Here is a 24,168-nt window from a genome sequence, read left to right as displayed (position 1 = left end):
CAATCCACCCTTCAATGTATTTAAAGGATCCTTGTGCTCAGTTTTAGCTGAAGGAGATAAGCATCAAAAACGTCAACCCTACCAGTAGGCTTATATCGCATTGATGTCATCAATACCAATATTACTTGAAGAAAATCTAGACCAGAATCTGTATTTGCTTGCTTAGTTGTTCAACTTGTTTCTTTCTATGTCAAGACACATATCAAGGCAATAACAGCTGTTATCATGAAGCTGATGGGTTTGCACATTTTTGACCAAAAAAATCACATTTTGAAGTTGGTCCGTTTCACAGTTCCTGGAATGTGAGGCGTGAGTACAAGTACATTCCATCATGCGGGCTATATGGAATGAATGATGACTAACAACTTGAGTTAGATCTGATGTACGTGGCAGCAACTGCTTTACGATGGACCCAAAGGCAGAATTTGAAGGAGGGTCGATCTGTGATGTGAATGACCCGCCTCTGGACTGTATCTAGCTTTATTCAGTGTCGGAGTTGTTCCATGTCATGCCGTGTCAGTTTACTCCATCTTTGATTTGACCATGCATGCTCTTGTATTAAAATGATGGCTCTCTCAATTGGCCAGTTCATCCAAAATCTTTGGCTGCATCTAAACTTTCTTAAGTTAAAAGTCAATTTTTTTGATGCTTTATACATTGTACATTGTCATGGACTATAGTCTATTGCATGGCCAATCTTGTTTTGATTCCATTGTCACGTGGCACAACAACACGTCAGCTGTAACGACAAAAATAACAATTTCAGGATTATCATTTGAAAATACATTTCCATAATTTACATACAGAAACATTATATTTGACATAGACATGCAGTACGATTAATATGCTTAATGTAAGATAGTTACTCCTGACTGTTTAGGGTCATTCTGCTGAACAATTCTTAGGGCCATTAAAAAAAAAAAAAAGAGGGAAATTGTAAAGTATTTTTGCTCTAGTTTCTTTACATGTTTAAACTAGAGCGATTACCGTACCATAGCTGAACAATGGGGCTTTGGCAGTATATTGTGGTACATGTATATATCAACCCTTTATGACCCCTTAATGACCTTAAATGAATTTTAAAATATTTTAAACATGTTTAGAATGTCATAAGGATCATTGCATTTAAATATCAGCTCAATTGGAGGGCCTTGCATGACATTATATTTGACATAGACATGCAGTACGATTAATGCTTAATGTAAGATAGTTACTCCTGACTGTTTAGGGTCATTCTGCTGAACAATTCTTAGGGCCATTATTCGGACCAAAAAGAGGGAAATTGTAAAGTATTTTTGCTCTAGTTTCTTTACATGTTTAAACTAGAGCGATTACCGTACCATAGCTGAACAATGGGGCTTTGGCAGTATATTGTGGTACATGTATATATCAAAAAAAAAAAAAAAAGGAAGGTTTTTATTTCAAACTCTAATCGTGACCCGCAGGTCAAATTGCTAGAATTGTACATTAAACACACCTAAACAGACACAATGCAATTTGCAGGCAGCAGCTTAATCAGCGCCAATATTGCAACATTGAAACAAACAACTATACAAACATCCAATCCATCCCAACCACATCCCCCCAAGAAGGCAATGAGGATAAAGTGCCTTGCCCAAGGACACAACACGTTGGCACGAGCGGGGCTCGAACTCACAACCTATGTATTATGAGTCGGGCGCCTTATCCACTCGGCCACACGTCAACCCTTTATGACCCCTTAATGACCTTAAATGAATATTAAATTATTTTAAACATGTTTAGAATGTCAGAATGATCATTGCATTTAAATTTCAGCTCAATTGGAGCATTTTCGGTTCAAATGACCTTTTTTGACCCCTGTGACTCCTTTATGACCTCTGATGTTAGGAAATATTTTTATTATATTCTTTACTCCTTCCTCTTTCATTTGACATCACTGGGGGTTCATGATTTGATTCATACCTTCGTGGCATTTAAAGTTATGTCCATTTCAGACCAAACATGATGCAGTCATGTCTACAGTAGAATTCATCTCGACCTTTGCAGGACTTAACCCCATTAAAGCTATTAAACCAAGATAACACTCATTGAAACAGCTCAACTGATTAAATCGGATCTTCTCTGGTTGTACACAAGTGACTGTTTTCATGTGCGATATCCAATAAAGCTGGTATTCGTTAGCTTCAGTTGGGTTAACGTCGATTATGAAAAAAACCGGCCAATATTAAAAGTACTCTTCTAAAGTTCTAGAAAATATAGCTTTTTTAACATTTCCTAAATTTTTAGCTAATTTAGATTTTGAAATATTCGTATTTTGGGAAATAATTTCTTCATGTTTTAGGTATAGTTATCTGTCCTAGTTAACGTCGCTTGTAAAACACAAAATAACCGGCCAATATCCAAACACCTAAATTTCTAAAATTTAGGACAATATAGTTTTGTAACATGTCCTAAATTTTTAGCAAATTTAGATGTTTGGAAATACTCGTACTTTGGTGTTTTAGGAAGGATATGTAAACGACAGATAACACCAAAAATATGCAGAAATTATTTCTAAACCGTGTTAAGTCAACAAATCATTATATGTTTCATTTTCAAGAATGCTGGTTTACAAAAAGCACGACATTGTCTGATTTCGTGAACAAAGCCACACATAACATTGTTTTCTTTCGTTGCCTTTATAATCGGTTACCCAACTGAAGCTATGAATACTAGCTTTATTGCGATATCGCACATGAAAACAGTCACTTGTGCACAACCAGAGAAGATCCGATTTAATCAGTTGAGCTGTTTCAATGAGTGTTATCTTGGTTTAATAGCTTTTAATGGGGTTAAGTCCTGCAAAGGTCGAGATGAATTCTACTGTAGACATGACTGCATCATGGTTAGTAACCTAGTAACATACACTGTTATAGGCTGATACCATTTCATGGTTCAGCAAAAAGCAAAAACAAAAACTGAGTTCGCTGAGCTGATTTAGGCTTTATACATTGAATGGTAAGACAGACTAATCGAAGAAAAATTCCAAACGTCTTTAGTTTCGGAACCGGGGTGCAAGAAAGAAAGAAAACTAGACTTAGCTGTGGTCTAAGACCACGAACACAGCCGTGTTGTGATCCCTTAATGACCTTTGACCCCAAAATCTACGAAAACCCCACAGGCATTGCCTTATGTCAATGCACGGGTGCACATATTATCACTCTGCCATGTTATTTGTGACAGAAGGGACATTTTGAATGTTTTTTGTCTTGGACCGGAAGTTATCCCTTTATGACCTTTGACCCCAAATAAAAAATACCATATACATTAGGTAAACGTAATTCATGTGTGCACATACCGTCACTCTCCATTGTTTTTCTTAGCTGATAAAACGTTTTGAAGGAATTTGGTTTTATACCGGAAGTGACCCCTTAATGACCTTTGACCACAAACAAAAAATACCACATACACATTAGATAAACGTAATTCACATGTGCAAATACCGTCACTCTCCTATGTTTTTCTTAGCTTATAAAAATTTTTGAAGGAATTTGGTTTTATACCGGAAATGACCCCTTAATGACCTTTGACCTCAAATCTGTGTATGATTCATAGACACTGTGTAATAGCAATGCATGTGCGCAAGTTGCATCACCGTCCTACGTAATTTGTGGGAGAAGTAGCATTTTGAAGCTATTTCGTTTTATACCGGAAGTGACCCCTTAATGACCTTTGACCTCAAACAAAAAAATACCACATATACATAAGATAAACATAATTAATATGTGCACATACCGTCACTCTCCTATGTTTTTCTTAGCTTATAAGTGACCCCTTAATGACCTTTGACCTCAAATCTGTGTATGATTTATAGACACTGGGTAATAACAATGCATGTGTGCGAGTGGCGTTACTGTCCTGCGAAATTTGTGGGAGAAGTAGCATTTTGAGTTGAAATCACGTTTTTGACCTCTGTGACCCCTACGTGACCTTTGACCCCACGAGTTTCATGTGACATGTAGGAGCATGGTCAGTTATGGTGCTGACCAAGTTAGGTCAAAATCGGTGTAAGCATGTCAGTGCTAGAGCAAATGTAATGGTCGACAGAAGAAGAAGAAGAAGATCCTGAAATAATAAAGACACAGCCGTGACGTTACGGCACGGCTGTGTAAAGAACTGACCAAAAACACTAGTACAATGACCTAGCACATGAGCATGACTAGACCTGTAGTCTAGGGGTTACAGCTAGACCTTGCTGCACGATATGACTAGTCTAGGGCTAGGCCTAGTATAGGGCCTAAGTTTGTTAATTATAAAATAAACATTTGCCACCCCCCTCCTTAAATGCCAAAGGCCCCAAAAGTCCCCCTTTTTAACCACAAAAATCTCCCCTTTTAACCCCTGAAGTCCCATTTGCGAGCGCATGCTTTCTTGGTCCAAAAATGTCCAAATCCGCCCAGTCCAAAAGGTCAAAATTTTGGAAAAAAGGTCCACTTTTTCAAAATCAGCACCCCCCAAATAAATCCAGACTACGGGCCTGATTGCCCCCAGCAAATATTCCAAACTGGCATGACTGGGTCTTCTACAAAGTACAAGTAATGTCACAAGCATGTCAACTTCAAAGCACTTTTTCGTGTTTCTCGAATGGTGCATTCATGATTGTATACAGCATGCATGTCATGTGCAGCATGGCAGCAGGCATGTAATTTTTAAACTGCTCAGTAAGCTTAACTATTTTAACATATCCTGATGATACAAAATGGAAAACCAAGTTGAAATATACATCCAGCAATGTGTCCAAAAGTCAAGTAGACCTTTAAAGAAAATTTAAATGTTTACTAACCTGTTTTATTTGCAAATTTAGGCCTCAAGTTTATGTACGTCATACGTACGCGTGCAACTCCTTTTGCTTGCTGCTGTACATTGGGCAATATCCACTCTGGAAAAGTGTTGGGCGAAAGCGATATCGCACTACTACAATTTTAATCCAAAAATATAATTTTCGAATGTCCAAACATTTATGGTGGATCTAGGATTAAAACCCTGTTTTTTTAAGGTCAAAATGCGAATATCCAAAAATGTTTCAGATATAGGCCTAGGCCGACTAGCCCTGAGACAAGATGATCCAGATCCAGATCCTACATCAAGTTCAAACAAACGGACACATTCAAGGCATTTGTCATTGGCTGATGCGCCATCCCGCTCGCGGCAGTGGCATAAGTTTTGCACTCGCGTGTGCGTAGGTCTACTCACAAACACTTGTGCACGCGCGTACGTACCTACAATAATTTGCAAATGCGCGTGTAAACACTTGTGAACGCGAGAGTGTACTTGCAAACACTTGCGAATTCGCATGCGTACCCGTAATAACTTTCGCGTACCCATAAAAACTTGCGAACTCGCATGCGTACCCGTAATAACTTTCGCGTACCCATAAACACTTGCGAACGCGCATGCGTACTCGAAAACACTTGAAAACTCGACTGCGTAACGCAATGTCTTGTGCACGCACGCGCGTGCGTTCCCGCAATAACTTTTGAACACAAGTGCGTACCCATAAACACTTGCGCATGCGCTTGCGTATTTGCAAACACTTGCGAACGTGCATGCGTACGCATAAACACTTGAGAACGAGTGCATACACGTAAAAACTTGCGAACGTGCGTGCGTACTCGCAAACACTTGGGAACGGGCATGCGTACCCGCAATAACCTGCGCACGCACGCGAGTACTCATAAACACTTGCAAACTCGCGTGCCTACCTGCAATATCTTGCCCGCGCGCATGCGTGCACATAAACACTTGCGAACGTGCGTTTGTACTTGCAAACACTTAGTGTATGCACATGTGTACTTGCAAACACTTGCGAACGCGCGTGCGCACCCGCAATAACTTGCAAACACATGTGCGTACCCATAAAAACTTGAACATGTACATGCGTACCCATAAAGACTTGCGCACGCGCGTGCGTATTCGCAAATACTTGTGAATGTGTGTACCGGCAATGTACGCAATCGTACCCATGAACACTTGTAAACATGAGTGCGTACTCGCAAACATTTGCGAACGCATGTGTGTACCGGCGAGTTAACACATGTGCACGCGTGTACGTACCGTACCCACCCACAATATCACAATATTTAGAGAGGGCGTGCCCACCGACCTCGATCTGCACCTACTGACGCCGGCTACGCCGCGGCGCATACCCGGGCAATACCCCGGGGCGACATCACATAATCGGGTTAGTAAAATAGAAGATATGCGAAGTTCCAATAGGCCTATTAGGGACCACTCACAAACACTTGTGGGGGGGTGATGCAAACCCCCCCTTTCAGTTCTCAAAAAATTCAGGGCCGCCCTTTTTGACATGAAAATTATGAGTCAATCCCATAGAAAATCATATAAACTCAATTTTCCTGGGAAAATTTTAGTCATTTTTTTCAAGGCCCCTGCCGTACCCATAAGAGGGTCAAAACTAAAGCCCCACCCCCACCCTTTTGCATCAACCCCCCCACAAGTGTTCACAAGTGTTCACCATGTTGTAGGAATTCCCATAATTATCAACATCAGCCCGCCAATTGAGCGGCGACGGGGCCGTATAGCATACCCCGTACCACCCGGTGTTTTCGGGTAAGTCATTGGAGGTAGTGCACGCCTCGCGCCACTTGAAGGAAAACGGAAGTCCGGTTGAAATCGTTAGATCATGCGGCCTGGATATATAAAATGAAATTTGGGTAAAATCTCAATGCTCTCGACCTTTAAACATGTTAATATACTAGGCATAGGCATATTTCGTCCTAATAATATTTTATGTAAGGTCATTAAGTTGTGCATTGAAACATTGGTTGAAATCAGGTTGAAATTTCAACGTCGATACAACGTTGAAGTTTCAACCTGATTTCAACCTCCTTAATTTTTGCATTGAAAGTTGGTTCAAACATGGTTGAAATCAGGTTGAAATTTCAACGTTGTATCGACGTTGAAATTTCAACCTGATTTCAACCAATCTCTAGGTTGAAATCGGGTTGAAATCAGGTTAGGTTAGATTTCGACGTTGTATCAACGTTGATACAACGTCGAAATCCTAACCTGTGCCCACTGGGATGCCACACATTTTTATCACACCTTAGTCTGTACATCACACACTTGCATAGTATATCACACCATCCTTGATCACACCCAATTCATTGTTTTTTCTCCCAAGTAACAAGGTTGGTGGTTACTTCTGTACCCTGTGTAGCACCCTCCCTGACCGTGTAGCCGACAACATCGCAACATGGCAGACTACAAGATGTATAAATACCCAACCTTGAATTGGTCCATCACAGACATCGGCGATGAATTTAAAATCTTCAAACAAAGAATGAATCTTTGTCCACTGGACAACAACGTCACCGACAAGGCGAAGCAGGCGGTAAAAATAACATTGGCATTGGGCACCGAAGGTTTGAGAAAAATCAACGCCTCTGGAATGTCCGAGGATGATCAAAAGGACCCTGACAAACTTTGGAAGCTTTTTGAAGACCAGCTGAAGCTCAGCGTCAATTTCCGCATTCACCGACTCGAGTTAATGTGCTTCCGCCAAAAACAATCTGAAACATTGGACGAGTTTGTGAACAGGTGCCGCATCAAGGCACGTGAATGCGATTTTAGTGAAGCGGAGTTGACCGAACGAATCATAGAACTTGTTATAGCGTCAACCCCAAATGAGAAATTACAAAAGACTCTCTTAGAACAGGAGAAAGGATTTACCTTACCAGAACTGCTCAAAGAAGGAAGGAAACATGAAGCAATTAAGGCTGGCAAGAAGCACCTTAAAGACTTATCGTCCGGTGTTAGCGCAAATATCAGCGGCATCACTACCGGAAGCCAGAGCAGTTACAAGAAGTGCGGGAACTGTGCCCGCAGACACCAGCCCAGAGCATGCCCAGCATATACCTACACATGCAACGCTTGCCAAGCCAAGGGGCACTGGGCCAGCTGCTGCAGAAAAACACGCAGGCAGCAGGGTAAACCCACAGCAGACACTAGTGCAAAGAGAGACAAAAGCAGACACAGAAGAGGAAGGCGCAGAGACAGACCAGCAAATAGGGGACCAAAGGTGAATGCTATACAGACAGATGAGGAAACAACAGACAACTCGGATGCAGACCACACATTTTACGGTATACACATACGAGTATCTGATATGTGCCTGCAAGAGGATACAAGAACCGAGGTGTTTACGACTCTTGACATAGTATTACCTGAGAAAACAGGACAGCACCACCTGAAACTCAAATTGGACACAGGTGCCGGTGGAAACACCATACCCCTTCGCATCATAAAGAAGATGTACCCTCGCAACAGATGGAAAACTGTGATGAAGCGTACAAGTGATAAGCTTACAGCTTATAACAACACAAAGATACCATGCCTAGGTTACATACGTATAGTATGCAAGTATAGCCAGATGCCTTGGTCAACACACAAGTTCTACATTGTGGATGTTCCAGGTCCATCAGTTGTTGGACTACCTACATGCGAACGAATGAAGCTAGTTACCATCAATGTGGTGCCCGAGACACCGATACCTGAGAATGACACTACAAGTTATTGTGCCATCGCAGTCAACTCTGTAACAGACTTGAAGGATCGGTTCCCAGAACAATTTGACACCATTGGTAACTTCAGGCACAAAGCTACACTACACCTCAAAGACAATGCGACTCCAAGCATTGACGCACCACGAAAGTGCAGCGTGCACCTGCGAGACAAAATAAAAGCTGAACTCCATAAAATGGAGGAACTAGGCATCATCAGGAAAATCACCCACCACACAGACTGGTGCAGCTCACTCACTACGACCATCAAGAAAGACGGGTCGATAAGGGTTTGCCTAGACCCCAAGCGCTTAAACTCTAACTTGAAGAGGTGCCAACACAAGATCCCCACATTGGAGGAGATCAACCCGCAGATGTCCAAGGCAAAGTTTTTCTCCAAACTTGACGCCAAGGCAGGTTATTGGTCGATAACCCTGGAAGAGGAATCGCAGGAATTAACAACATTCCGCACACCCTTCGGCCGATGGTGCTTCATGAGATTGCCATTTGGACTATCAGTTAGTCAGGACATCTTCCAGCAAGAAATGGACCGCATCACCGAACAGGTGGATGGGTGTGTGAGCATCGCCGATGACATTGTGATATTTGGCGAAACTGAGGAGGAGCATGACAAAAACCTCACCCAGTTGATGGAGGTAGCCAAACAAGAAGGACTGGTATTCAACAGTAGTAAGTGTGCTATCAAGAAGAGTAGCATAAGCTTCTACGGATCTCTGTATACAGCAGATGGAATCAAACCGGATCCCCGGAAAATAGAGGACCTCCAAGCAATGCCTACACCACAGAACAAAGATGAACTACAGCGGTTCTTGGGATTTGTTACATACCTAGCAACATATGTCCCAAACTTTGCAGCCAAAGCCAGTCCACTGAGAGATCTTCTGAAGAAAGACACCCCATTTGTCTGGCATGATGACCACCAGAAGATCTATGAAGACCTGAAGAAGTCCATGTCAGAAGATACCTGTCTTCAGTTTTATGACCCTAGCAAGCCAACGATGCTGGAAGTCGACGCTTCACAAAAAGGCCTGGGAGCATGCTTGTTCCAGGAAGAAAAGCCTGTAGCCTTCGCATCGAAGTCCCTATCCTGTTCACAAAGCAACTACTCTAACATAGAGCGAGAGACATTGGCACTAGTATTCGGCGTAACCAGGTTCCATACATACCTATTTGGGAAGAACTTCACCACCTTAAGTGATCATAAACCATTGGAGATGATATGGAAGAAGCCCCTGACCAGTGCTCCACCAAGACTACAGAGACTCTTAGTGAAGTTACAGGGGTATGACATGGATGTCACATACAAAGCAGGAAAAACAATGATCCTATCAGACACGCTGAGTAGACTCCCAAACCCCAAAGACATGGAAGACATTCCACTGGACATACAAGTGGAGAACATACAAGTGGACCTAATGAACTTTGGTCAGAGCAAGCAAGATGCCATCCAAGAAGAAACAACCAAAGATCCAATCCTGAGGGCACTGTCACAAGTTATATATGAAGGATGGCCAGATAACCTCAAAGAATTGCCTCAGGATCTCAGACAGTATTGGTGCTGTAGAGATGAACTCGGAATCTCCAGCGGAACTGTATTCAAAGGAAGACAAGTCGTAGTGCCAGAATCACTCCGTGGAGACATTCTGGAGCAGCTCCACATCGGACACCAAGGAGTGGAGAAAACTAGAAGGCTAGCACGTGAATCTGTTTACTGGCCTGGAATCTACAAGGACATCGAGAAACAGGTGAAAGCATGTGATGTATGCCAAGAATACCAGCCAAAACAACACAAAGAGCCACTCCAACCACATGAAGTACCCTCATATCCATGGACGAAGCTAGCAAGCGATCTGTTTGCACTGGATGGAGAGGACTTCCTCCTAGTGACAGACTACTACTCCAAGTACCCGATACTGCATAAGCTACCCAACACAAGAAGTGAGACAATCGCCAAAGCGATATCCGGAATCTTCAGCCTACTAGGACCACCCAGAGAGATCGTCAGCGACAATGGACCCCAGTACGCAGGCGAAGCATTCCAGCAGATGTGCAAGAAATGGGGAATTACACATACCACATCTTCACCAAGATACCCGCAGTCTAACGGAATGGCAGAACGGATGGTGAGAACTGTCAAGACCCTGATCAAGAAATGCAAGAAAACCAAGCAAGATCTCCATCTAGCCATGTTAAACCTGCGAGCAACACCGGTGGACACTGGAATACCGTCCCCAGCTGAATTGCTGTTCGGAAGACCAGTGCGCACTACATTGCCCAGCTTCCATTTAGCAGACAAGACTCACGAGAGAGATGGAGCAAATGAGAAGCTGAAGGAGAAGCAGAGAAAGATGAAACAGGACTATGACAAGCATGCAGGAATGGACCTTGACCCTCTATATGATGGACAAAGAATCAGAGTGCTGAACTCTGATAGCAAAGTCTGGCAACCAGCAGTGGTTACTGGAGTACAGCAAGAACCAAGATCATATGAAGTAACCACACCAAATGGATCTGTGCTGAGAAGAAACCGCGCACACATCAGGGGAATGCCTCAGAGTGAAACAAACAAGACCCAGCTAAGAAAGGTCCGGTTTGAAGACAAACCAATCAGCTCACCAAGTCCCAAAGAAACCAGTATCGAGAAGCAGCAACCAGTAGACCCAGGACATGGAAAGGATGTTACGACTACCCGGTCTGGGAGAGTAAGCCGAATGCCAACTCGATACAGGGATGAGTTGTAACCTGCCAACCTGTTACTTGTGATCATGTGTTTTTATAGCACAAAGCCAATTGTTTTATAAAATTTATGTGTTCAAGGATGTGTACATACATACACGCTGACATACAAAAAATGTGACACCAACAAAATAATACATAGCCAAAATTACAAACTTTTGTCAAATTTCATAAGTTTTTTTATTGAAACTCACTTTTGGCATGAATTACATTGTAACATTGCAGTATTACACATTGTATACCAAATATACATGTAGTCACACTCAACACACAAGAACCAGGCAAATTGAAAAACCCATGTACATTTGCCAGCCAAAATGAAAACTCATGTGTATGTATTGACACTGTCAGTTTTCAAATACATACATGAAAAGCACCTGTAAACTTTATTATGTGATACAAGGTTTGCTAAAGTAAACACCCCTTCCTGGACTTGTGAACTTTTATCAAACTTTTGGAAAGAAGGGGATGTTGTGATAGCCAATCATTAGGAACTATCTCATAGTGACTAATCACGCATTATGTAATTGGATCGCGCATGCGCAAATATCTCTACGCCTACCAGATATCAATCACCTAAATGCTAACCTGATAAGTTGTCATTAAAGTGTATATTTGAACCATACCTACCGTGTCTGACTATTACATCAGACACAACACCAAAATGCACTGGCACTGTCTGATGTGCTCTAATATCCCACAATAAATACTGTCCAAACGTTCATACCCCATCCCATAAGGGTTCACTAGGTATTGTTGGTCGAATCAGCCAAAATCAATATAATATTGAAAAATAACACTTTGGCGTCTTGCAAAAGTTCATTCTAAAAATCATATACTTTGAAAACATGCTTGGTTTATTGTTATGATACGTGTTACAAATTGTTGATTCAGCCCTCTATACAACATAACTCAAGAACAGAACCACAGGACCTACAAAAGTAGCCTATATCTGTGATATTTGAATTCTTCTACACACTCGCTATGAAATGATCAATGCATTCTTTGCCAAAGGTCACTACTATTCGCAAGATGATGTTTAACTACCAAATCGCAACAGTTTAAAATAGTTGCTAACTTTAATTCAAGAACAAACCTTTTCTTACAGTACGAGTTCAAGCGACAACACCTTTTAAGGGGCTATTTGTCCAAGCCCGTCGTCAAGATAATGGAAAAATAATCGGCGAGTTCTCTTCACCACCTACCGGAACAGGACTTCTGACTTGTGGTACAAAACATGTAAGTACACGCAGAGCATCATCACTAATGCTGGTTTCATACCGCTTGCCGCTGAGCGGCATGACGCACGCGCATTGCAGACACTCTGACAGAATCAAGGCATGTCATTGGCTGATATATATCATACTGCCTGCCGCAACGGCGAGCGGCAGGAAAGTCCCAACTCAACTAACATCTGTCTGGTCCACGCAGAAAATAACTTGGTGCCGGTGGTGTCAGGCAAGCTTAGACAGTGGTCAAAATGTGAAAACGAGTGACTGTATTTCGTCTAGTGGTGGTATTGAAGATATGGATTTTTTCCCCAAAACACCAAAACAATTTAGATCTTTTGGGGAAAAAAATGTATAGCTTCAATATGAAAGGTCGTCATTTTCAATTGAGCGTGCGTCGGCTTTTCATCCCAGCTATATACACTTTAAGTACATATCATTAGATTATTTGATATCAGAAGGACATTCCTCGTATTCAGAATACAATTCGATTAGTCTGGTGTACTCTCAGCTCACACAATAAATACTGTGCAAACGTTAATATCCGATTAATGTTTCATGTCTTTGGTCATATTGATATGCATGCAGATAAGGCCAAAACAATGTTTGCTTGCCCTCCACCGACCGACCCAAAATTGGCCAAAATCAGGGTCGGCCCTTTAAAAAATATATATATATATTTTTTTTTTTATAGTTTTTTGTTCATAATTTTAATGTTTTTTATTACTTTTTCTGTGTCTAAATTTCATTTCAAAGCTTGATCAACAACATTTTTCTAAAGAAGAAAATCATTACTGTAAACTCATAACATTTACAACTATCCATTTATGCATCAATGTTTCCAATAAACTTAGCGTCTTATGCTTATGCAGTCGTTCTAATTGAATCAATTTCTCTGGTGTATCTTGTGTGGGTCAAATCATCCTCTGGGTCTGAAGTGAAGTATTGATGTATTTTCAACATGACCAATGGCAAACAATAGCCAATAATACACATTAAAGCCATATTATAACATTTGCTGAAGAAGACGCCCTCACTGAATTTTTAAGATTCCTTTTTTTACACGATTAAATTGTACTTTATTAAACCAATATACCCTGCAAAAATCAAGACTCTAGGTGCTGTAGTTTTGTCAAAATCCGGCGCTTTATTATTACGATGGAATTATTAGTCGAACGCATACACGAAGTTCATAACACACAGTACGTACACGGCGTGCGGGACGGTGATATACACAACAATGACAGAAGGAGTGTTACGTTTTGGCGACATGTGCGCTGGTAGTAAATTCCAATTTTCTTTGCTTTGCCGTAGTTGTTCGGCTCAAAAATAAAAGGGATATATCTGACAGTAAAAGCTTACATTTTATGGCAACGAAATGCTAATCTATTTTGTTTGAAAATGTAATAATATGGCTTTAACAAGAAATGTCTTTACAAAAGACAATGCCACGGCTGAAGATCAAGTTTCATAATTTAGCATTGATAAGTGCCTGATATGCTGGTAATTTGTTTTGTGTGTAAATTAATTAACCGAATGGGACATACATGACATATGGGTATTTATTGGTAAATACCACCAAGGATATACTAAGAAATACAAATACAAATTTACTCTTAAAATGTGTGCTAAATATATTTAAATCAGAATCTCACAATAAATAGGGAAATGTTGTATGCGACTATGTATGTGAGTTAATCAAAGGCTCTATCAGTTTCGATCCAAATGTCACCAAATTCATACGGGAGATTGAAGAATATACCGAGACGGTAATGCGAAAATTTGGTTGAAAACGGTCATGAATTGGCCTCAAATCAATGAAAATGTTGTCGGTTGCATACAACAATCAATATTCAATTGACCTCAGATAACCTTGAAAATTTTCCTCGCTGAAAGATGATGACACCCACCAAAATTCATTACCGTCCAACAATCCAACAGCAGGCCTCAGATGACCTTGACATGATATTGAATGTTTGGCGCTTAATTGTGATCACATCCACCACGTTTCATGAAAATGCTCAACTGACCACATTATGACCTTGTTGTGTCTTTAAATTGTGGGCGCTTAATTGTGATCCCATCAAGCAGTTTCACGACAATCTATGACTTTTTCGCGCTTACATCTACCATGTTTCACGACAATCCAAAAGACTCCTGTCCTAAAATTTTAATGTCAACTCTCTAATTTATAACTCCAAAATTTTCTGTCCTCACAAAATGGCTCGCATTAGATCAATTTAGGGGTCTTGAAATTAAGGGTCTTTCAGTGCGCCGTTTTGGTCAAATTCAGGGGTCTGTGGGGAACTGCGCTGTCCAAAAGCTGGGGTCTCTACCCATATGACCATTGTGTTAGGTGCCCCCCTCAAGCAATTTAGGAACAATGTTAAAACAAACATGACAAAAGAGTGTTAGACCTAATATAAACCATAGACCATTCAACAAGCTTGTCAGATACATGCCTAGGCCTACATGTGATTAAGCTATATTTATATACTATATAGGTCCTAGAAAAATTAAAAGAAACTTTATTTCAAACCCGATTTTTATGTTTAATTGAAAAGACAAGATTAATTTTTAAAATATTAAGTTCAATTTATTACATTTTGAACTACTTTTAACCAGCCGAATCACATGAATGTCATCTAATCTTGAATTGTTTATTTCTCATGGTCATCAGCTGTCATCATGCATTCTAGCAGACTAGTCAGTGAATTCTATGGCTTGGAGTGCATGAATATAGTTGAATAGAACTCAGGACGAAGCATAGTACACTGACATAATGAGCCAAGCTTTGGTCTAACCCAACTTCATGCATGCCAATGTGGCAAAAATAGCAGTATGAGCCCTTAATTAAAGATGTTATTAGACATAAATTCCGCCAACATTGGGTGTAATAAATAAAGTTATGATAAGGATAATGAACTGAGTGCAATGCATTCGTCAAGATAATCGCACGCGCCGTGGAGTTATTGCATTTAGCTCGAGAGCCGATAGGCTCGAGAGCTGAATGCAAAAACTCCATGGCAAGTGCAATTATCTTGACGAATGCATTTGCACGAGTACATTATCCGTCATACACTTTGAGTGTATTAAAACAATAGGCAATATTAATTGCTGCATTCATTATATTAGTTTTAATATTAGGGAAAATATCTTACATTTTAAAAACACAGTCAGGCCATTGACCAGCTAGGTAGCATTTAACTGGTAAAGAAAATCAATCCCTGTATAAGTTAGCTATCAATGGTATCGATTGCGCCACACGTCATACTTTAGTAACTTATTCACGCATGGTTTGTAACCAATTGACTTTATGTTCTGATCATTTAATATCGTGGTTTCGAACACAGAGAGCACTGAACCAGTTCACCTGGAAACGATCGATTTAGATGTCTGACTAGTACTACGGTGAATTGAGATGAGAGAAAAAATATCAACTGGACTTTATAGCTCTATCATTTGAACTTTAAAATCTACTTATATTAAAACACACGACATTGGGATTTTACAATTTAAATCATGATATTATGCGCTAGTGTGTGTTTCCCGGGCCCGGCCATGTTATTTTAGATATAGGCCTACATTGTACATGTATTTCATTTGTAAAATGCTGAATATTTTGCAATGGTGTCATCTTGTATAATTATGATCCACCTGTTTTCGGCCCTTTTTAATTAATAGAAGCTCGATTATTCTCATTTGATGTTTGATTTATTTGAGGTCATTAATCATAATTTATGACAATGATATTTGCAAAATAGAACACCGTTTGTAACTGTACCATTTTAACACCACAGAATGTATATTCGTACTTTTTTGATGGTATATATATCGAGCAGACAATTATATAGTTATGTGACCTCTGTGTCGAAAGCGCCACCTAACTCTACTATATAGTTATGTGAAAGTAGTATTTCTAGTATTTGAGCGTGCACGTATTATCTAGAATCTATTGTTTAGCGTGCGGGTTTTAGATAATGCATTGTTTAGCGTGCAGGTTTATATAATTTGGGCTATGAAGGGTAGTTCGCGAAAATAATGCACGGGAGAAGAATACATAACGATGAATAGAAACGGGCACTAGAAGTGTATTAAAAGATAAGAGACCCACATAGCACCCGAATGGGCTATTGTTTAGATTAAGTGCACCTTCCATATTAGTGCCACTGCCGTGGCAAAAACACCTTACATCATTCTAAAACACCTCTAATTGTATACACGGATGTATAAATTATTATTTCAGAATGCTTGGGGTCACACAAGTGCTGTTGTTAAAACTATCTTACTGGTCGACTGGACTGCTCCTAATTCAAATGAAGGACCACTGGAATTCGTGTAAGTATATTAATTGATTGAGAACAAAATCCGACTGCTTGGAACAAGGCCGGAATGGGATATTCCATTTAAAATCCACACTCCCCCTGAGGAAGATTAAGTAAAGTTTTCCACAGAGGGAGTATAAGTTTCAAATAGAATAGACAATTGGGTAACTTCCATTTGAAATACTTACTCCAGTTGTGAAAGATAAATAGGTAAATCCATAAACAGGGGGAGAATGGGTTTCAAAATGCAAATTACATTTGAAAAACATACTCCCTATGCGGAAGATATTTCCAAAATTTTCCACAGGGGTAGTATGGATTTTAAATGGAATGGCCCAATATAACTACCTGCCTGGTGCACAAAGGGTTAATTGCTAAGTTTGTGCCCTAGGCTGATTGTTTGCGCCGTGTTAAATAAAAAAGTACGAAGGAACGAATGAATTAATGTACGAATGAATGAATGAATTGTTGAATGAATGAACGAACGAATGAATGAATGAATGAACGAATGAATGAATGAATGAATGAATGAATGAATGAATGAATGAATGAATGAATGAATGAATGAATGAATGAATGAATGAATGAACGAATGAATGAATGAATATATTCAAGCGCAACTAGTTAGGGTGGTTCAAAAATTTCGATGTCAAAGTCGCAATTCTTGCGTCATTTCTAGATATATTTTACACATTTTCATGCATTTTGGATCATTGCAGGTGATTTTGCAATTTTGTCGCTCATTTATAATTCTTCCCGGGACGCCAGTAATAAGAATGTGAATGTGAAAAGATATAAATCAAGCTTGAAATAAAATGCAATTTTAAATCATTATTTGTTTGTGCATTTTCAGAGCAACCATAGTGGAAGAGAAAATAATCTATTGGATGGGCGTGAAGTCAAGTCAACTAACATATGCTGGAATGAAGGCATATGAAAACACAAAACAGGATGACTTTGGAAAATGGCTGTATGATCTCCAACAAGCTAACCCATAAACCCATAGGCACACCTATAGGGTATATATATATATGATTCGGTCATAATACATTAAGAAATATCATCATGAAACCAAACGGTAATCTAATATCTCGATCTATATTATAGAGGAGTCAATACACCATCCAAATCACAGGTTTTGTGCTTACTTTGCGCGGCCATTTATAAAGTTACGAAGTTGAAACTTACAATGGTGGTGACTGGAATAGAGACATGAGAATCGATAAATTTGTTAAAGGTGAACCTCATTGAAAATAAAGTTATATATCAATGGAAAGCTTATGATGTGAGGATATTAAAATTATTTTTTCCGATTTTTTTGATTGCTAATAAAGCTGAAAAATTAAAAAAATGATTGAATTTTTGGTCTTTTTTAAGGCGCCCAAAAAGCACCCAAATCAATCGTCTATGACCTTGGGAATGCTCGTGACGTAAGCTCAGGGTTCGCAGTCACGTGATCCTACTCGGAAACATGTAAACAAGACTTGCTTCCTGTACTTTGCAAGCTGCCCGGCAAGTCTGATTTTCACAATAAAGCTTGAAATTAGAGGAATCTTCAAATTGCTGGTTCCTTCTATATATATTAGAAATAATAGAATTATTGTCAACACATAAATTTTCCGTACATTTTTTACAATTTTTTTCATAACTGGCTGGGTATAACTGGGTAATTGAGTTTGAATTTCGCGCTGGGATCAATCCCATGCGCAAATGCTGCTACCGTTCATGTCATGGACTGAATAAACATGATCGAATAACAAATTAAATAGTTGTTTGTGACATTCCCTATATATTCTTGATTCATTTTAAAAATGTCTGATTTAAAAAAATATCGTCTTGCAGTAATTGAAAAATTAATAAAAAACCGCCGATTTCATCAAATCCAGCCCATAAAAGGTTTTCAGCGTATTGCGGTAATACATTCTTTCCACACAATCGCGATTGAAAGAAACAGATACTCGGGCAGATACTTATAAATACAATTTAGGCTTAGTATGCCGTTATTTGATGGAATTCTGAAATCTGAATAAAATTAAAATATTGTCACTTGTGTCATGATTCTTTAATGATAGTACAATCAGTGTACGGTACTGAAAAAGTGAAACATTCATGTTTTATGGATTAACGAACACGATGCGTAAATTGCTGCTGAATTGCAGGGACGGGTATGCACAAACACAGCGACTCGCTTCGGGGCTTCGTCCTCCGTGTTTCATGGGGTGTTTCAGCAGATTTGATCAATCGTTCCCTTATATTTGGAACATTTACAGGAATAAATTTTGCTGATGAAGTAGCAATAAGTTGGAAATATCAGAATGTGAATATCAAATCGGTCATTTTGTCTGCAAGTTCAGTACAGTCGCGGATACTGAACACTCGGCGTAGTGAGACTCCGTCAGTCACTGAGCTCATCCCGTATGTATGTATACGGGTACGAGTTCGCCTATCATACATGACCGGCCATGACTGGTTGTAAAGCTAAGAAATAATTAAAAAATCCTGTACATGTACCTTATTCTATTCCTTCATTTTCTCATTGTGATATGTTCATCTCAACTTGGTGTGACGATCTGTACTGGTAGCACTAGCAGTTATTTTTTTTGTAATCTGTTTTCATTCCGGTTCTTCGGCGAATCTTCGCTCTTCGTGCTTTACTGTAATATTCCCTATGCATATCGTGATGGCTTGGCCTATCCCAAATCACCCCGGCCAGCACTTTCCCATTTTTAAATCCACACACTTTATTCAGGAACTTCATTCTTAATTTGATCATGATATTTCCTTCATGTTATTCTTATTTTATTGAAGATATTTTTCATGTAAAGTAAGTTGACAATGACAGACTTCGTGCATTGGCCCGAAATACACGGACATTGTGTTTACAATCAAACCCGGAAGTAACTGTGTGTCCCTGGGCTGACGTCATCAACGAAAGCGCCCAATTTGAACGATTTCGTTTTGTAATTTAGGGGGGGTGCCAATATCCAATCTTTGCATGGAGATTATGTCTAGCCTGGTACGCTATGCAAATAAAAAATATTCTTTTCTGATTCCTGACATCATAAGCTTTCCATTGATATATAACTTTATTTTCAATGAGGTTCACCTTTAAATATTAAGCCAAATGTAATTTATATCAGATCAATGAAATCATCATTTCATACATACACGCTATGTAACAGCGCGCATGATTGGTCGAGAGCCGGGCATAAACAACGTTCATGCCCGGTGTCCCGGATGTGCAATCGCCGGGTAGGGAAAATGCAAGGAAAATCATGTTTTTTAATAACGTTCCTTGTAATTTTTTGTTATTATTTTAATGAAATAAGAATCACAAAGTGTTCTGGTATGTATGAACGAGGTTCATTCATATATTTTCATGACATGACTAACGGTTGTATATACACTCGGGCCTCGGGCATAAACAACCGTTTAGTCATGAAAATTATATTAATGAAACCCCTAAATTATAATATTTTGCAGTAAGCCTTTGACGAGCGCGTACTACCGTGATGTTGCAAAGTGGGAACTTACAACGCGTAAGGCGCAAAGTTCATTAATTTCCACTTGGCAACGGCAGATCGCCTCAACAGCCAATCAGAGACAGGTATGTTTCAACGCAGTAGATATGCGATGTACGCTTAAAATACACTCTCGTCAAAGGTTTGCTGCAAATGTTATCCATGCATGCACTGATTACAGGGCTCAGAGAGTTGTGGTATGGTATGGGTCCATGGCCCCAACCTTAATTTTAACTATAGCCCTAACCCTATAACCAATAATTTGGAATAAATCATGAACTCATATAGTGACGTCATCAATTATTTCCATCATAACAAATTCTTAACATATAATAAATATTTTGAATTGAATTTTTTAAATTGAATCCTGCACGTCGACTCTTTCAATTTATTTAAGGGTAGACGAGATATTGTTGGTCGAAGCAGCCAAAATATCGATTGTCAATATATAATCAATATATTATTGAAAAATAACACTCTGATGTTTTTGCAAAAGTTCATTCTACAAATCATACACTTTGGAAACTTGCCCCAACCTATTCGATTGCGCTTCGTTATTCCGAAGGGTCGTTATTCTGAAGGCTCATTACTCCTAATTTACGGTAAGGTTCGTTATTCCGAAGGACCGTTATTCCGAAGGGTCATTACTCCGAATTTACAACAGGGATCGTTATTCCGAAGGATCATTACTCCGAAGGTGCATTATTCCGAAGGGTCATTACTCCGAATATATAATAAGGTTTGTTATTCCGAAGGGTCATTATTCCGAAGGTTCATTACTCCGAATTTACGTTAAGAGTCGTTATTCCGAAGGACCGTTATTCCAAACTTCGGAGTAACGGCCCTTTGGAATAACGAACCTTAATATAAATTCGATTACGTAGTAATAAACCTTCGGAATAACGAGCCTTATTTTAAATTCGGAGTAATGACCCTTCGAAATAACGAGCCTTATTTTAAATTCGGAATAACGAGCCTAGTTTTTAATTCGTAATAACGAGCCTAGATTTAAATTCTGAGTAATGACCCTTCGGAATAACTAACCTTATTTTAAATTCGGAGTAAAGACCTTCAGAATAACGATCCTTCGGAATAACGATCCTTAGGAATAACGACACGCCCCGTTCGTTCATTCGTAACCGCACAAACTTTGAGATGTGTAGTGTGTGATATGTGTGCAGCGAGGGCGTTTTACGTGCACGGACCGCCATGGTTGCTAAGGAATTCTAAGAAAATATCAAGGATTCTCGAGCAATAGGATAAGCCACACGTTTGCGCAAATGAAGTCTGTTACATACTCAATGCGCAATCATGCATGTGGTGGACGGTATGTCTTGTGTAAGAGATTGATCTGTGGAAGAGGTGATGCTCATTTTTTTTTCGTTCGGTAAAAAAATCCAAACTGACGAAAAATGACGAACATTTGGCCGTTTCTTTCCATTACTATTATTACTAGCGGTCACCCGTCTTTCGCGGTTCGTAAATGAATATAAATTGCAAAATGCATTAAACTACCCTCCGAGTTTTATTGCGAACAATTTAACCAACTCCCAAATATATAGGCCTAAAAGATTGAACAGTCGTTTCATTCATTTGAATCAACTTCTTGTTCGTCATGTTCGTTGCCTCCCCGTTCTCATTCTTTCCTCTGTTTATGTTCCTGCTTTAGCTCGCATCCCTTTTATCCTCTATTCCTCTTTTGTCTTTCCCTCTGGCTCTAGTATTTCTTCCCATCAAGTGGGATACTAATAAATGTCGCTAACCTATGGCACCCTAGACTACTCCGTAGTCCACTTGCCCATTGTGCATACTCTGGATATTGCATTTAAGCTTAAACTCTGATTTAATTAATTTGTGCACAATTGATAGATTTTCACAACTGATCTTTTCAGTCACCGTACTCCCTCTGTTAGCTTCCCAAGTGTGATTTTTAACTCGGACTTTCGCGATTAATAAACTGGTAGATTCTAAAATCAGAATTGTTCAGTATTGAAGTGCTAATATAATTCGTCGTCCGTATTCCATAGTGGCGTATAGTGGGGCGCCGCGAATAAACAACTTTTCGAGAAAATCGGGTTTGAAGAAATGCCAATTTAAAATCGAGTTGTGTAAATCAGACATTCATTATATTTTGTAAATGATGTGAAATTTCTGTAGTAAACTAAATAGATTTTATTGTTATATATTTTTCAAAAGAAATAAATACATACTATTGCTGGCAAACTGACAATAAAACTATACGTCACTATGGAAAACGAACAAAACGCAACACCCTAACCTTACGTTAACCGTACGCCACCTCGGTCGCCGTGTAATCCCTATGGCGTTACTTTTCGTCGTTCTTATTCCATAGTGGCGTATAGGTCCGATACGCGTACGCCACTATGACATACGATGTTTTTCATTTTTGCCGATATTTCATAATTATAAAATGTGTATAAAAAGTGGCTTATGGTCGATACGCCACTATGGAAAACAAAAAATGTCAATTTGTAACTATATACATTAATTAATTAATTACTAATTAATTAGCTAATTATGACTGATGAGACTTAGAAAAATGAAAGAGAACATCATTAAAAACATATGTGCCAATTTTCAAAAAATGACCAAAAATCACTATACGCCACTATGGAATACAGCCGACGAATTATGACATTATGATAGGTTGCATCCAATAATATAAGCCTACGTATACTTTACTTTTACTGTCACTAATATAATTATATAAACTTTTTCATAACAATTTTATACTAGTATTTTGATGTAATAAATATCAGTATAATTTCGAGTTCAACTGAATGCTTTCAGCATGATTAATAACATGTTTTATTTATCAAAAATCGACTATGGCATAGTCTAATGGCACCCATGCAATCTCCTTATTCGTTTTGATATTCTCGTGTTTATTCTGTACAGTTTCTTTACTCAACGTGCCCAATTTTCATAATTTTTTTTATCATGGCGCAATTAATGCAGACCATCGCATTACATGCTGTTTTTGCTCATTTTTGGACTTTAATTGCTAAGATTGAAAAAATGAAGTGAATATGCAGCGTAACTCGGTAAATGATTAGCATTGCAAAAATGCAATTTGCAAATGCATCACCGCTGTTCGAGTTTTCATCACGAAAAGTTTTCCCAACTCGGTAATTTATTATAGATGAAATACAAGTAGCTGAGGTGTTAACTCAATATGCTTGGAAAATATTATAACCAATAACCCCATGTTGACTTTGGCTAAATCAGCTGTATTTTTGCTTTAAAAGCTTTTAAACGGTACGAATTAATAGCACTCGACGCCCGCCATCTTGGAGAGATTTTGTGTACTGAAAAATCAGTGAAAATTCCCATCAACTGTCAATCAAATACGGGACTTGGCCAAGAATTACCTACTTTACCTGTAGTACGAATAAAGTTGTCGTGGACTGTACACGTACATAACTTTTAGGCTAAGCGTTACTCTGTGTGCTGAAAATGCTTAACAACTGTCACTCGATCTGCCGATGTATCAAAACTGCTGTAAAGTGTCTTCACTTTTTATATTAGTGCTGCAGAATAATTGTGAAACCAGAGACCATTTTGACAACAATCAGAGCAAGTTTTCAAATTTGAGCCCTGTAGATGTAAAACCTTGACATTTGACCTTTTTACTTAAAACTTGAGAACCGTACATCACAGATAAGTCAAACTATACTTTTTCTGGATCCTTGTGACCAGGGGAACACGCCGGGGGAACACGTTCAATTTTGTCCCTGTATAAAGTTCGATGACCTCTATGGCGGCCATATTG

At 39.2% G+C, this 24,168-nt stretch overlaps 1 long non-coding RNA gene across 1 annotated transcript; it reads right to left on the bottom strand.

Annotated features, from left to right (window-relative positions):
- Positions 1 to 660: 660 nt before the first annotated feature.
- Positions 661 to 4,978, bottom strand: LOC140140303 (uncharacterized). Its single transcript, XR_011857245.1, has 2 exons — positions 4,805 to 4,978; positions 661 to 739 (listed from the first exon to the last, which is right to left on the bottom strand). It is a non-coding gene; the product is annotated as an uncharacterized lncRNA (long non-coding RNA).
- Between the last annotated feature and the right edge of the window lie 19,190 nt (positions 4,979 to 24,168).

The sequence above is a fragment of the Amphiura filiformis genome, chromosome 19 (genome assembly GCF_039555335.1).
Source record: "Amphiura filiformis chromosome 19, Afil_fr2py, whole genome shotgun sequence".
Classification (NCBI taxonomy): domain Eukaryota; kingdom Metazoa; phylum Echinodermata; class Ophiuroidea; order Amphilepidida; family Amphiuridae; genus Amphiura; species Amphiura filiformis.
The sequence above is the reverse complement of the archived record's forward strand: the minus strand, read 5'-3'. Positions and strand labels throughout refer to the sequence as shown.